This window comes from Anomaloglossus baeobatrachus, chromosome 2, assembly GCF_048569485.1.
Source record: "Anomaloglossus baeobatrachus isolate aAnoBae1 chromosome 2, aAnoBae1.hap1, whole genome shotgun sequence".
Lineage (NCBI taxonomy): Eukaryota > Metazoa > Chordata > Amphibia > Anura > Aromobatidae > Anomaloglossus > Anomaloglossus baeobatrachus.
The window spans coordinates 159,988,492-160,001,275 of NC_134354.1; the positions used below are offsets into that span (position 1 = coordinate 159,988,492).

Consider the following 12,784-nt stretch of genomic DNA (forward strand, 5'->3'; position numbering starts at 1 on the left):
ACTGATATTGTTAGGGTGGGGGGCTCCCCATAACGTGGAGATCCCCATCCTGAGAATACCAGCCTTCAGCGGTATGGCTTTATCTGGCTGGCTTTTAAATTGGGGGGAACCGCACGCCGTTTTTTTTTAATTATTTATTTATTTATTTTACTGCACAGTATAGACACGCCCACCGGCTGCTGTGATTGGGTGCAGTGTGACACCTGTCACTCAGCGTGGGGGCGTGTCTCACTGTAACCAATCATAGGCGCCGGTGGGCGGGGAAAGCAGGGAATACGAGATTGTTTAATGGGCGGCCGGCTTTTTCAAAATAGTAAAAGCCGCCGCAGCAGTGTGAATGCCGTGCAGCGCTGCGCCGGAGATCGGGGAACGGTAAGTATGAGAGAGGGGGGGAAACTGACCGACAGACTGTGAGAGAGGGACAGACAGACAGAGAGACCGACAGAGAGACAGAGAGACTGACCGACGGACTCAGGGAGATTGACCGACATACACAGAAATAGAAAGAATAGCCGACATCACTAGAAATAAAAACACCAAACGGACACGGACTATAGGTATATGCATACGTGTTTACTAACGTGTGTGCACATACCCATAGACTTTCATTGTGTCCACGTGTGCGTGCTCCGTGCAGATAACGGACATGCATCCGTGCCAAACGCAAACACATACGGATCACGGACACGCACACACGGACATAATGAAATAACGGACGTGTGACCACAATCATAGATTAACATTGGTGCACGTTTGGCCGTGTCTCCGGTATATACGGAAACGGACCAAACACGCACGTGTATCACGGACGTGTGAAGGGGGCCTCAGACGCAGACTCAGACGCAGACTCAGATGCAGACTCAGACGCAGACTCAGACGCAGACTCAGACTCAGACGCAGACTCAGACGCAGACTCACACTCACACTCAGACACACTCAGACTCACACTCAGACTCACACTCAGACTCACACTCAGACTCACACTCAGACTCACACGCACACTCACACGCACACTCACACGCACACTCACACGCACACTCACACGCACACTCACACGCACACTCAGACTCACATGCACACTCAGACTCACATGCACACTCAGACTCACACGCACACTCACACTCAGATGCACACTCACACTCAGACTCAGACTTACACTCAGACTCACACAAACACTCACACTCAGACTCAAACGCACACTCACACTCAGACTTACACGCACACTCACTCACACTCAGACTCACACGCACACTCACACTCAGACTCACACGCACACTCACACTCAGACGCACACTCACACTTAGACTCAGACTTACACTCAGACTCACACAAACACTCACACTCAAACGCACACTCACACTCACACGCACACTCACACGCACACTCAGACTCACTTGCACACTCAGACTCACACGCACACTCAACGCAGCAGACACACAACACCCAACACACAAACACCGCGGCACACACAAATATACGCACATACCGCACAACACACACATTACACAAAACATACCTCCCCCAAAACACACACACACACCCACACAAACCGCGCAACACACATACACAACGATACAGACACACAGCGCTCCACAAATAACGACACACAGCGCAACACACAAACAACACCGCTCTCACCCCCCGCTACACCCAGACAACACCTAGAACATGTACAGCCCCTACACAAACACTTGGTAACTACACACAACAACATCTATATATATATATATATATAAAACAAAAATCATACATTAACTACACAATACGTAAATTCTAGAATACCCGATGCGTAGAATCGGGCCACCTTCTAGTCTTATCATATAATCATATCATATAATATGTAATTGATGCTCATTATGCTGTTTGGTCCTCATTTCTATTCTGTAATGATCTCATTTTTAATTAATTGTTTAAATTTTTAATACATATTTACAATACATAAAAATTACTATATTAATATTCGTGTTTTGCTCCAATTTATTTAGAGGATTTTATAACTTTTCTCTAAATTTTTTTGACACAAATCTCAAAAGAGATTGTACATTGACAGTTAGGTGTCAACTACAGCAGGGGAAGTGCTGAACTCCCTAGCAATGATAATCAACAAGTGATAAAGTCTTTAGTTTAAGTATCAACAGCACGGAGCCTGATAAGAGAGGCATAGTTGATTTTGTTTTTTTAACCCCTACAGCATGCTGCCTTCAGCTTTGCTAGCAAAAACCTGCTGACAAGCGATAGGCAAATTTGAACTGTAAAGGTTGGCTCTGTACTGGAAGCCTAGTGTGTGTGCACAGACACCAAACAACAAGGACTTCTTGGGAAGTCCGTGTTTTTGTTTGGGTTTGGCCATATGTATAATGATATAAATTAAAAAAATGGAAAAAGAAAGAAAATATGGATTAAAGCAGGACCGTTATACTTACCGACCTTCTCTGCAACTGTTATTCTACTTCCGGGTCCACTCATTACCTTTTATACATATTCACTGCCTCCCCCGCCTTCCATCAGACAGTGTGTTTGTTATTAGTTGCAGTCAGACCTCGCCCCCACCCTGTGAAACAGCGTCTGTGATTGTTTGGAATTACACATGCTCTCTGTATCCCCATAGTGGTGTAAAAATACTTATATAAATAAAATAAATGGTGCAGTGTTTATCTCACTGTAAATGTAATTAGTGTTGATCTCACTAATGCCCCCATCCTTTCCATCTTCTTGGGAATTGTATTTTTCACCATTTGGTGCGCAGGTTTGTGGTGGTTTATTTGGATGATATCTTAATCTACTCACCCAATATGGAGAAACATCAGGTACATGTAAAACAGGTAACACAGATTTTAAGAGCTAACAGTCTATATGCCAAACTGGAGAAGTGTGTTTTTGCTGTCCAAGAGGTGCAATTCTTGGGGTACTGTTAAAAATATATCCCTTAAATATATTTTCTCGTCTTCGGTCTTTTGGATGGATCCAGAGAAGGTTTGTGCAGTACTTGACTGAGATTATCCAGAAAACCTGAAAGCATTGCATCACTTTCCAGAGTTTACCAGCTTTTACCGGAAATGTTTTCAGAATTATTCAGTAATTGTGAAACCTCTCACTGACATGACAAAAAAGGGTTCAGACTAATTTGAAGCTGATGGGAGACAGATACAAACATATGGGTGCCAAAAAAACACTTGCCAGGTTCAGACCTAAGTGTGAATGACTATTTGTGATTGTGCTACCATGAATTTCAAGTTGGAGGTTCCTTCCTGGAAGTTGGGACCTAAGTTTATTGGTCCCTATAAGGTAATCACCGTCATTAACCTAGTGTAGCGCTGGCTTCCCTAGTGCACTGGCGCTCCACGTAATCCTAGCGCCACACCCCAGTTCCCTCCTCTTTCCTGCAAAGCCATTCTCGTACCTAGCGTGACATGTATTTTTTGCACACTTTTCAGGACCATTTTTTACATAAAAGCAGTTGGAGTCTTTTTTGCACTGAATAAAAGGACAACATTTTATTGAAAGAACCATTAAAAACACAAAATGTTACAGCAGTGATTGACCTCAGATGGAGAGCTCGATGGCCACTATAGATATACAAATAAACACAAAGTGTATCAAATCACAAGGTGTACATGTTAATAATCATTTAAAGCATCATGGAAAGTGAGTGTAATTAAATAAATTAAATGTAAGGACACTGCCATCTAGTGGTTATGTCAAAAACGATCATATAAATATCAAATACAAACAACTTTGTGGTTGAAGCAGATAATTCGTAATAATACAAAACTCTTATCTTGTGAGATGACAAAAAATTAGTGCAAGAAATGTTAGCTCTGCACTAATATGTACATATAACAAGTCTTGCATACCACAGGTATTTCTAAATGGGCAACAGTGCCATCATATAATATTTGAAATAAGGCAGAGGCTTAGGTAGAGATCAGTATAGGTTACCCATGTTGGGAATGCCAGGCCTTCATCAGTAGATGCCCCAGCGCGCGTTTCTTGTCATTCGCCTCGTCAGGGGGCCTCCTGGTAGGCAAATCTTCACTTACCCGACTCCATCGATGGTGCAGTGACATGATCACTGGTTGCTATGGTAGCACAGGGTCATGTGATGACTCCTGTAGCTCACATGACTCACTTCCTGTTTCACCCGACTGAGTGCTGCCAATAACAGGAGTTGAGTATTTCTGGTGATCTAAGCTCTGTAGCTATGATCACCAGAAATGAATGAGAGATCAGACTGCTGATCCTTATAGTCCCCTAGGGACACTAGTAAAATAAAAAAAAGTAAAAAATATTTCTTAAAAAAATAAAAAAACCTAAAACTTCAAATCACCCCCCATTTGCCCCATTAAAAATTAAAGGGTTAAAAAAATAAATCAGATACACATTTGGTATCCTTGAATTCAGAAATGCCAAATCTATCAAAATATAACATCAATTAATCTGATCAGTAAACGTTGTAGCGGAAAAAAAATTCCAAGCACCAAAATTACGTTTTTTGGCTGCCACAAATTTTACGCAAAATGCAACAACAGGCAATCAAAATATAAATGGTAGTTTTAAAAATGTCACCTTTAAGATGCAAAAAATAAGCCATCACTGAGCCATAGATTCTGAAAAATGAGACCGCTACTGGTCACGGAAAATGGCTCAAAAAGTGCGCCACTTTTTTTGGACAAAATTCTGAATTTTTTTAACCCCTTAGATAAAAGTAAACCTATACATGTTTGGTGTCTATGAACTCATACCAACCTGAGCAATCACACCGAGTCATTAGTTTTACCATATAGTGAACACAGTGAATAAAATATCCCAAAAACAATCATGCAATCGCACTTTTGTTTGCAATTTTTCCGCACTTGGAATTTTTTGCAGGTTGCCAGTACACTATAAGGTAAAAATTGTGATTTCATTTAAAAGTACAACTCGTCCTGCAAAAAACAAGCCCTCATTTGGCAAGATTGACATAAAAATATAAAAGTTGAGGCTCTCGAAAGAAAGGGAGCAAAAAAAACCACCAAAAAACAGGAAATTGGCCGGGGGTGAAGGGGTTAAGGGATTAAACACTCTATTTAATGTAAAAACTGGAATTCTAATCTTGCTAACTTTTCAGGACTATGCAGATTTTGGCCTTACAACTAGAGATGAGTGAACCTGAGTTTCAGTGTTGGGTGTTCGTACCAAACACAGGCTTTACTAAAAAAGCAGATTTCAGGTTTGGAGTTGGGGTGCTTTACTTGTGGAAACCACTTTGGCAAGCATTACTGTGCTTGAGTATCTTAGTGCTTAGAGCAGTTCAAACACTACAAGTGGCTTGTACTAGAGTAATAACAGCGTAATTGAATGGAGTGTGCACCGAACAAAAAATAAATGGAAAAACTCCACCCACCCTCCCCTTGAAGTGATCTATATATGGCTGGGTGCATGGGGTGGAGAGTCAAACTGCCCAATTAGTGACTTCCATTGGGGTTCAGGTCAAGTCCGGGTCCCAAACTAAACTTTATCTAAAGATCCCGTTGAACCGAACTTCCACAGGTCCGCTCATGTCTGCTTACTAGAGATGAGCGAACCGGTCCCGGTTCGGCTCGAGGTCGGTTCGCCGAACGGAGGTCCCGTTCGAGTTCGGCTCGTCGAACGTTCGACGAACCGAACTCGAACTGCACAGGAAACAATGGCAGGCAATCACAAACACATAAAAACACCTAGAAAACACCCTCAAAGGTGTCCAAAAGGTCACAAACAACTCACAACACAACACAAACACATGGGAAAGTGACAAGGACATATACTTATGCAAAAACAAAAGAGCTGGACAAGGAAAAAGAGGAGGAGACACAGATATAGGCATGGCACGCCCTTCTAAAGTCATGTAAAACACCGCAAGGTGACTCCAAGCGGAGTCTCCCTTTTTTCCAAAAATTGGGCCACACACACACCCACCCATTCAGTGGCAGCACTTGTGCCCCAGTTGTACACTTCACAGCTAGATTTGCATCAAGCACATTCAAAAATACGCCATAATTAACCGTCCCCAGGATGACACCGGGGTAGGTAGCAAAGTCTTTGCTGAACCATGACTTGTTCATCTTGGCTTCTTTTAAAAACAATGTAAGCAAGGGTTACTCCAAGCGGAGTCTCCCTTTTTTTCCAAAAATTGTGCCCCACACACACCCACCCATTCAGTGGCAGCACTTGTGCCCTAGTTGTACACTTCACAGCTAGATTTGCATCAAGCACATTCAAAAATATGCCATAATTAACCGTCCCCAGGATGACACCAGGGTAGGTAGCAAAGTCTTTCCTGATCCCAGCTCTGTTCATCTTGGCTTCTTTTAAAAACACAGCAAGCAAGGGTTACTCCAAGCGGAGTCTCCCTTTTTTCCAAAAATTGGGCCACACAGACACCCACCCCATCAGTGGCAGCACTTGGGCCCTAGTTGCAAACAGGATGTTTTGATTTGCATCAAGCACATTCAAAAATACGCCATAATTAACCGTCCCCAGCATGACACCCGGGTAGGTAGATAAAGTCTTTGCTGAACCATGACTTGTTCATCTTGGCTTCTTTTAAAAACAATGTAGGCAAGGGTTACTCCAAGCGGAGTCTCCCTTTTTTTCCAAAAATTGTGCCCCACACACACCCACCCATTCAGTGGCAGCACTTATGCCCTAGTTGTACACTTCACAGCTAGATTTGCATCAAGCACATTCCAAATCCACAAGCATTTACTCTCCCCAGGATGACACAGGGGTTGTAAATTCCTTCTGGATCCATGACTTGTTCATTTTGATGAACGTCAGTCTGTCCACATTGTCACTGGACAGAAGCGTGCGCTTATCTGTCAGCACACACCCAGCAGCACTGAAGACACGTTCAGAGACAACGCTGGCAGCTGGACACGACAAAATCTCCAAGGCGTAAGTTGAGAGCTCTGGCCATTTTTCTAGGTTTGAAGCCCAAAAGGAGCAAGGCTCCATTTGCAAAGTCATGGCATCGATGTTCATTTGGAGATACTCCTGTATCATCCTCTCCAGCCGTTGACTATGTGTCAGACTTGTTGTCTCTGGTGGCCTTGCAAAGGAGGGTCTAAAAAAATTATGAAAAGATTCCATAAAATTGCTGTTACCAGCACCAGATACGGTCCTACTGGTACGTGTAGACTGTTGAAGATGACGAGACCGTCCCATGTTTGTCAAGTTACAACTGGGAGATTCACTCCCTGCACCTGCACGGTTGTTTGGTGGAAAAGCGGATCTAAGATCGAGTAACAGCTTCTGCTGATACTCCTGCATACGTGCGTCCCTTTCTATGGCTGGAATTATGTCACAAAATTTGGACTTGTACCGGGGATCTAATAGTGTGGCAAGCCAGTAGTCATCATCACTTCTAATTTTGACAATACGAGGGTCATGTTGGAGGTAGTGCAACAAGAAGGCACTCATGTGTCTTGCGCAGCCATGCGGACCAAGTCCACGCTGTGTTTGTGGCATAGAGGTGTTAACCGTTCTTTCTTCCTCTGACATCTCCCCCCAACCTCTTTCAACTGAAATTTGACCAAGGTCTCCCTCATCTGCTGAGTCTTCCATGTCCATGGACAGTTCGTCCTCCATTTCTTCATGTCCTCCTGCACCTTCCTCAACATCTCGCCTGCTACCATGCGCCCTTGTTGATCCCTGTCCCCCATGCTCCCATGCCTGGCGCCTTGGTGATGATGAATGTCTGGACCTTGGTGATGTTGTTGTGTCTTGCGCATATGAATCCTCCTGTAGTTCATCCCCTTCCTGTTGTCCCACCCCCTGACTCCGAATAGTGTTTAGCGTGTGTTCCAGCATGTAAATGACTGGAATCGTCATGCTGATAATGGCATTGTCAGCGCTAAACATATTCGTCGCCATGTCGAAACTGTGCAGAAGGGTGCATAGGTCCTTGATCTGAGACCACTCCATCAGGGTGATCTGCCCCACCTCTGCATCTCGTTGGCCCAGGCTATACGTCATGACGTATTGCACCAGGGCACGGCGGTGCTGCCACAGTCGCTGTAACATGTGGAGAGTTGAATTCCAGCGTGTCGCCACATCGCATTTCAGGCGATGAACCGGCAGGCCGAAAGACTTCTGGAGCGATGCAAGTCGCTCAGCTGCGGCGCTTGAACGGCGGAAGTGAGCAGACAGTTTTCGTGCCCTGTTCAGAAGGCCATCTAGGCCGGGATACTGTGTTAAAAATTGCTGCACGACAAGGTTCAACACGTGAGCCATACAAGGTACGTGTGTCACCTTGCCCAGGCGAAGGGCCGCACCCAGGTTTGCAGCATTGTCGCACACGGCCTTACCAGGCTGCAGGTTGAGTGGAGACAACCATTTATTAAACTCGGACCGCAGAGCTGACCACAACTCCTCAGCTGTGTGACTCTTATTCCCAAGACATGTCAAGCTAAAGACCGCCTGATGCTGTTGCGCTCTGCTGCCAGCATAGTAATGAGGGGTGCGTGATTCCTTCTGCGCAGTGAGAACACTGCTGGCCTGACCAGGCAGGCTTGGGGCGGAGGTGGAGGACCCAGATGAGGTGGAGGATGCAGAAGCAGTGGCGGAACTTGGACAGACAGAGGATTGACACACAAGTCATGGGGACGGCAAGACTTGTGCAGCAGACCCTTCACCATCTATCACCATAGTTACCCAGTGCCCAGTGAGCGACATGTAACGTCCCTGTCCATGCTTACTGGTCCAAGTATCAGTGGTGAAATGCACCCGTTCACACACAGAATTTCTCAATGAAGCGGTGATGTTGTGTGCGACATGCTGGTGTAGCGCGGGCACACCTTTCTTAGAAAAGTAGTGGCGACTAGGCATCTGGTACTGGGGCACAGCGACAGACATAAGGTCTCTAAAATCCTGTGTGTCCACTAGGCGGAAAGGCAGCATTTCTGTAGCCAACAGTTTACAGAGGGATAGAGTCAACCTCTTAGCTTTGTCATGGGTCGCAGGAAATGGCCTTTTATTTGTCCACATCTGAGGGACAGAGATCTGGCTGCTGTGTGTAGACGGTGGTGAGTAGGGTGTCCCTGGAAAAATGCAGGTTTGTGAGGAAAGTGCAGGCGGAGACATGATGTTGCCTTCATCCAAAGTTGGTGCTATCGATGTCTGAGAGAGCTGTACACACTCACTTGTTTCCCCTTCCAAAACAACTGACGACCTACCAAGCAAACTGCCTGTTGCGGTTACAGTGGTGGAAGTTGTGGGTGGAAAAACAGGTGTGACAGCTGTCCCCACAGTCCTAGAAGATGACGAGTGCGCGGATGCACTGGAAGGGGCAGGCGGTGGATGGTTCGCTCCGCTAGGCCGCATTGCAGCACGGTGAGCTTCCCACCGGGCCATATGATATTTATTCATGTGACGATTCATGGAAGAAGTTGTCAAACTGCTGAGGTTTTGACCTCTACTAAGAGAACCATGACAAATTTTACAGATAACATAATTTGGGCGATCTTTTTCTATGTCAAAAAAGGACCAGGCTAGGCAAGGCTTAGAGGCCATGCGACCTGTTGATCCACCCCGAATAATGCTCAGAGGCAGAGTGGTGGCTGAGGATGCAGTTGTAGACGTGCTACCAGTACTCCGACTCTGTCCAGGAAGGCGCAAGGTAACTTCGTCATCAGTTGCATCCTCCTCCACCACCTCTGTTGACCTCCTCGAGTGCCTGACTGTGGGTTGACAGTAGGTGGGATCTAGAACTTCATCATCAATTGTTGTGTTTGCACTCCCCTCCCCCTCAGACCGAGCCTCTTCTTGCCCTGACCGAATATTTAAGTTGTCATCCCAATCGGGTATCTGAGTCTCATCTTCATCAGTATGTTCCTCATTGTCTATAACCACAGGTGTTACAGTTTGTGACAAAGGGTCAACATTATGCTCCGAAACTTGGTCCTCACGGCCTGAATCCGAGTCACAAAGGTTCTGGGCATCACTGCAGACCATTTCCTGTTCTGTACTCACTGTAGCTTGGGAGCAGACCTCTGATTCCCAGGCTATAGTGTGACTGAACAGCTCTGCAGACTCAGCCATCTCAGTTCCACCATACTGTGCAGGGCTGATGGAGACTTCAGAGCTGGGGGAAATCAAGTTTGATTGGGATGACAAATCAGAGGACTGGTGTTTTTTGGATGCGGTACTTGAAGTGGCTGAGAGGGCACTTGTTGGATCACTTGAGATCCATTCAAGCATTTTCCTTTTTTGCCCATCATCTACCTTTGTTCCTGTTGTTCGTGTCCGTAAAAAAGGGAGCACATCGGATTGTCCATGGTAAGTAGTAGACATCTTACTTTTGCTGGTAGATGGTCTATCTTCAGCAGATGATAATGGAGCTTTGCCACCTTCCCCACGGACAAAACCTTTTTTGCCTTTTCCACCACGCCTCTTCCCCTTTCCACCAGCATCTGTCATTTTGCGACTCATGTTGATTGCGACAAGATTGTGGACTGAAAATGTGGTAGTAAAAATTGAGAGGTGGTGTAGATTGCAGTGGTGGTCTAGCTTTATTAACAGCAGAATAATAAAGAATAAATATCCCTGACAATGCAACTACGGCCCTTAAACTGGCAGCAAAAATTGCTAGTATAATGGCTTAGTTATAATGAGTTGGAGTGTGCAATGCAGGCAGACGTGCTCTGCAAATGTCTTTGCACTAGTGTGACTATAGCAAAGTCCAATAGCCACGTTTAGGATGACACTAGGTACACTGACTGTTTGCTAGTATAATGGCTTAGTTATAATGAGTTGGAGTGTGCAATGCAGGCAGACGTGCTCTGCAAATGTCTTTGCACTAGTGGGACTATAGCAAAGTCCAATAGCCACGTTTAGGATGCCACTAGGTACACTGAGTGTTTGCTAGTATAATGGCTTAGTTATAATGAGTTGGAGTGTGCAATGCAGGCAGACGTGCTCTGCAAATGTCTTTGCACTAGTGTGACTATAGCAAAGTCCAATAGCCACGTTTAGGATGCCACTAGGTACACTGAGTGTTTGCTAGTATAATGGCTTAGTTATAATGAGTTGGAGTGTGCAATGCAGGCAGACGTGCTCTGCAAATGTCTTTGCACTAGTGTGACTATAGCAAAATCCAATAGCCACGTTTAGGATGCCACTAGGTACACTGAGTGTTTGCTAGTATAATGGCTTAGTTATAATGAGTTGGAGTGTGCAATGCAGGCAGACGTGCTCTGCAAATGTCTTTGCACTAGTGGGACTATAGCAAAGTCCAATAGCCACGTTTAGGATGCCACTAGGTACACTGAGTGTTTGCTAGTATAATGGCTTAGTTATAATGAGTTGGAGTGTGCAATGCAGGCAGAGGTGCTCTGCAAATGTGTTTGCACTAGTGTGACTAGACAACAGTCCAATAGCCACGTTTAGGATGCCACTAGGTACACTGAGTGTTTGCTAGTATAATGGCTTAGTTATAATGAGTTGGAGTGTGCAATGCAGGCAGACGTGCTCTGCAAATGTCTTTGCACTAGTGTGACTATAGCAAAGTCCAATAGCCACGTTTAGGATGCCACTAGGTACACTGAGTGTTTGCTAGTATAATGGCTTAGTTATAATGAGTTGGAGTGTGCAGAGGACAGGAGGGTACAGTGCCAGGATTGTGGGGCTCTGGGTAGAGGAATGGAAGCCTGCCTTTCTATTCCCTCCTAATAGGGAAATGCAGGGAGGAAATCCCTGACCTTGGCTACACAGACGCTGTCGCTGTTTTCAGGACCTGTCACCTTAACTCTGACCCTGCCGGTTTGAGCCCTTAAAAGGACTGCTAGAAAGTGCTCTCCCTAAGCTGTCCAGCGCTGTGTATGGAGCGTATACAGCTGTATCAGCGATAGGACAAAGGACGGAGCTGCGACAGTGATGTCTGACACCAAAGACGCAGAAGAGATAATGGCGTCCTGGAGGAAAATGTCCGGTTTTATAATGCAGGGACATGTGACATGGACATCCTATCACACATGCCGTTGCTTCTCTGGCTAAAAGTCCACTTAGCTGTGTGTGTGTCTGGGATTGGCTGACATGCTGGCCCGCCCCACTACACGCGCGCGCTTGGGGAAGGAAGACAAGGAAAAAAAAAAAATGGCGATCGCCATTATAGAAACAGCAGTGATCTGAAGGCGCTGTTCACGCACACTATACACTGAAATGTCATAATAGTGTGATTCACAGAGTGACTTACACTATTACAGCGGAAACCAAGCTAGGAATTAGCTGTTTTTTTGCTGCTAGAACCGTTCTCGAACGTTTCTAGAACTATCGAGCTTTTGCAAAAAGCTCGAGTTCTAGTTCGATCTAGAACAGGGCCCAAAATCACTCGAGCCTAGAACTGGAGAACCTCGAACCGCGAACCGCGCTCAACTCTACTGCTTACAACTACTACACAATATAAAAAAAACGCTAAAAGACTATAAAGACTAATTAAGTACAGACATTATTATATAGGCCTGAAATTGCTCATAAGCTGTTACAACCTGTTGGAAAGAGTAAGACTGAAGAAAACTGTGATAGTTTAAGGCCTCCTTCACATGTCCGTGTCTCCAGTACGTGTTTGGTCCGTTTCCTCACGTACCGGAGACACGTGCACACGTAGACCCATTAAAATCAAAGGGTCTGCGCTCACGTGCGTATTCTGCCGTGGACCGTGTGTACATGTGGAGCATACGTGTGCCCGTGTGCTCCACACGTAGACATGTCTGTTTTTCTTCAGCATCACGGGTGTCACACGGAATGCAAACGGACCACACGGAGGTGTTCC

At 45.3% G+C, this 12,784-nt stretch overlaps 1 protein-coding gene across 1 annotated transcript in view; it reads left to right on the forward strand.

Annotated features, from left to right (window-relative positions):
* Positions 1-12,784, forward strand: part of ASMT (acetylserotonin O-methyltransferase) — a 113,250-nt gene that overhangs the window by 68,666 nt on the left and 31,800 nt on the right. The window lies entirely within an intron of this gene.